This window comes from Megascapheus bottae, chromosome 18, assembly GCF_031878675.1.
Source record: "Megascapheus bottae isolate mThoBot1 chromosome 18, mThoBot2.hap1, whole genome shotgun sequence".
Classification (NCBI taxonomy): Eukaryota; Metazoa; Chordata; class Mammalia; order Rodentia; family Geomyidae; genus Megascapheus; species Megascapheus bottae.
In genome coordinates, this window is record NC_143526.1 from 45,966,689 (window position 1) to 45,970,668 (window position 3,980).

General features: G+C 43.6%; 1 long non-coding RNA gene across 2 annotated transcripts; it reads left to right on the forward strand.

The window, feature by feature from the left end:
* The first annotated feature begins 436 nt into the window (after positions 1-436).
* Positions 437-3,653, forward strand: LOC150050672 (uncharacterized). Of its 2 annotated transcripts, XR_016538689.1 has the most exons (4): positions 437-908; positions 2,404-2,487; positions 3,100-3,280; positions 3,446-3,653. It is a non-coding gene; the product is annotated as an uncharacterized LOC150050672 (long non-coding RNA). The 2 variants fall into 2 exon arrangements; XR_016538688.1 differs by having other exon boundaries at positions 3,100-3,653.
* The last annotated feature ends 327 nt before the right edge of the window (positions 3,654-3,980 follow it).

Sequence of the window (3,980 nt, forward strand, 5' to 3'; positions counted from 1 at the left end):
TGCTGATCTAGTGACTGGAGTCAGGATTTGTGAGAAGTGCCTCTCATTCCTGAGGAGTTGTTTACATATACTTTGCATTTAAAACCATTTAAAATCAAGAGACAAGAACCAAGAAGAATGTAAGAGAAACTATTCCAGGCTTAGAATCGGTTTGTGGAAAAAGATGGAGGAAAGTACAGAAATATTGAATTAGAATGTTAGCTCAGATTGCTATAGCTGCTTAGGTTTCAAATTCTCTCAATTTTTAAGTAACTAAGAGGACCAAAGGTTTGTAATTAGAAGGTAGAATGATTAGTAGCTTAGACAAAATTAGGGATGACAATATCATTGCCCTTAGATAACAGCTAGAAGAAAGATGGTTTGTTTTGGTTCATACTTTCCAAACAGGTTCAGGAACTGCCACCTTACATGGCTTTTTTTCTTAAAAAACAAAAAAAAAGTGTTTTCTTCTTTCCTTGATGCTGTTGAGTGCTTATATCGAAAATTTGAAACTACTGGTGATATTGTATTTCAAGGTGATAGAGAAGCAGTATTTTTTATATATTAAGGGTACTATTTAACATAGCCTGAAGATATTCAGCATGTTTATTTGCTATTATAATGATGGTGTGCTTGGTTTTATATATAATAAAACAATTCCTGTTTTTGTGAACTTGAATTTGTTTTTGTTCCTGGAAATCAATTAAACAGAAAAATGTTATCTAAATTTTTCTGGTTTGGTTTGGCTTTGCTTTGCTTTTTTCTAAGTTTTCTTCTTGTCATTTCCAAGAATTGCCTGGAATGAAATCCTGCCCCAGCTCTGATCTTAATACTGATCATGTGTGGTGTACAGTGAACATTGCTAGAGACAGTGGCGAAGCATTGCTGTGCAGTGAGTTCTTGATTCCACACAAGATGATGAGGAGAAGGTAGGTGAGCAGGATGCAAATTCCCATAAGGACAAAGTTAAAGTGCCCAGGAACAGCACTTATACACCCAGGAGTGCATAGATCTCCAAGGAAGCCATCTAGTCAGAAGGCAGTACCTTCTGGAAGGCATCTTCCTGGGCCTCTCTTACCTAAGCTCACCTCTGACAATGAGGTGTGCTTTTAGAGTCTACTAGATTGTCATAGTAGTGGTCTTGGTGAAAGTAATACTGGTATGGCCTGATAATGAGCCATGTTGGAGGTTGAAAACCCAGGCTTAGTTCACACAGAAAATGACTGATAATTTATGGCTGTTGAAAATTTATCATCCACCAGGTGGCAGAGGAAATCTTTTAGCCTTGAATTGGTTCTGCTAATGCTTTCTAATCAAATGAAAAGCTTTGCATTGGAATATAAAAGGAAGAGAGAGAAGGACGCTGGGTCCAAGCACAGGGATTCTGTACTTAGCTTTAGTGTGCCACGGGAAAGTGAAGGATACCTTTCCCATATCATAGTCAGGAATTCATAAAATGGGTCTCCACAAATTGCAATTTAAACATGGCAGTCCTCAGAAATTTCACATTTAAGGAAACTGCTGCAATATGTGGAATATAAGATGGGAATGGCATGTAATTACAGTTTTCCTAGCTAGGGGGATGTTTTGAAGTGAGAGCTCAGATCACTGAGGCAAAGGAAGAGGCTCAAAAGTAGGACATTCTCACCTCCTTCCCTCTCCCCCCACTCCCCACCTCCCCTAAGAAACTGGAGCCCTGCTCTCCTAAAGCCACCACCAAACCCAGAGGTGCCACTCACCCTGTGCAAGAGGTGGCCACACAGCCACCACCATTCAGAATGCTTCCTTTCCCATACCTGAGGGTGAGGACAGAAGACTGAGGGAGAAAACACCTGAGCCAGACTGCACCAGGCCTTGCCGGGCCTCTCCTGCTGTCTAGCACATTCACCCGAGTTTCTTTGTCCAACTCCATTTCCTCATGGCTCTCCATGTTTGTCACATGGACACACAAAAATAGACAGGCTCACTTGGGTCTCAGAGACTATTTCTGCAAAGCTCCCGTATCACCTAACACTTCAGCAAAGTCTCAGGCTTCTCCCTTGTGAACCTGTCTTTTGTTAGAGGAATATTGGGCCTAGCCTTTACCATAGGTGAAGAAAAGTAGTACAACTTTCCCCAGCACGAGAGAAAACTAATAATACAGCTTAGACCTCTGATTGCACCAAGGTAGCACAACACTATACATTTCTACTCTCCTGAGAGCCTCCAACCCTCCGAATCAGTGTGAATTTTAACAAGATCCTTGGTGCATTAAAGCCTGAGAAACATGTTTTTTCCAGTGGTTATACACCTGCAAGTCTTGAGCTGACTGCTTCTGTGATGTTTTAATGACCAGACCTCCTCCTCCCCACCCCCCCACCCACCCCCGTGGCATACTTTGACAACTGAGGAAATGAGTGCCTTATCCTTATCCATTCTCTCCAGGGCCAAAAGGCATGTAGCTGGTTGGTCAATTGCAGAATTGATCACTGAGAAGCAGTTTATGCCCTCTGATAATCCGTATCACAGGTGAGCACTTTCTCCGGTGAGTGTTAGTATTGAGAGATGTCGATAAAAAAAGTAAGAAAAACACCTGGCATGCGTCTTTTGTTTCCCTGCCCCTCTCCACAGGATAAAAAGGAACACGCGGGGTGACAGGCAGCGGAAGGCAGTGCCCTTTCTCTCCCTCCACATCTGCCTTCAGGAAAAGGAAATGGGGAAAGGGGAGACAGGTTGGTGGGAGGAGACAGGATTAGCCTGGTTCCAGGCATTCGCAGCTCTCTCACATCATGGTGAATGTAGTACTTCTTTATTCTTAGTGAAGAGTCCTTGTCCCCAGTGGGTGGGTACCCTCAGTATAGTTTCTCTGGACATGCACCATATTCAACTGCCTTGATCAACTACCCTGAAAACAAAGCTCAGCCAGCACCTGATACCCACAGGATTCTGTTCACATGGGAAGTTCTAGATGAAGATGAATCCTTCCTTGGAAGCATTTATAATGCACAGCACTAAGAATGTGAGGTGTGCTGGGCTCCTGGGGTGAGAAGGCTGAGGGTAGGTAACTAATTGCAGCTCAGACCTTTCTTTCCTTCTTCAACACCAGCCATCACATTCTTTACTTTTTTTTTTCCTTTACAGGGAGCTGGGAGGTGCCACCATGTGGCCACAGGGTATACTGAACTTCCAAGGAGACTGGGATTCAGGGGCACAGAACAGGCCTTCTGTTCAGAGCCACTACGGTGGGCCACAGGTGTGGCCTGAGGACATCTGGTGACATCCGGTTGGAGAACTACAGCCTAAGGGATCTACTGAACAACTGGTATTCTGCTCAGTAATTTTTACGTGTGTAAGCATGTTGAAATGTTGGTGGCTCCCACTGTAGTAAAACCCCAATATCTTGTACCTTAGAATAAGTACGAAGGTGAATAAATCCTTCCCGAGAGTTTGCCAGCCCCTTCTCAGAGCAAAACCTTTTTTTCCCCAGCAACAGCATCTCCAGCATTTTTCCAGCACCAGTCGGTCTCTTCCTGCAAATGTTCAACCTGCCTTAGCTCACCTCCCATGCAAACTCTCAGTCAGTGCCTGTGACGTAAGCGCTCCATAGGCTGACACAGTGACTATCCACCCTGGAAGCCAGTGTCACAGCAATCCATTCACAATGCCGCTTCCCTTTCTATAATCACACGGATCATTCTCCTCAATAATAAACTCATTCTGAATTTAAATAACTGCCCAGTCAATGAAAATGCTCAGCGTACAGAGTTCTTAGTGTAGTTTGCCAGGAAATGTCACCTTTGTCCCATCTTCTGAGGCGCTCACTCTGATAAATAGTGAGATAGTATGTTACTGGAATCTGTGTTCCAGAACACTGGATTTTAACTCAAAATTTTCTCATTGCTACCTTGGATTTTGATATATGGCAATCCCAACATAGTCCTTTTCTCAGAGTCCAGCAAAAAGACCCTGAGTGCTAGAGACTCTGGAAGGACGCCTTGCCTCCTCTCTCTCTGCTACTTTAC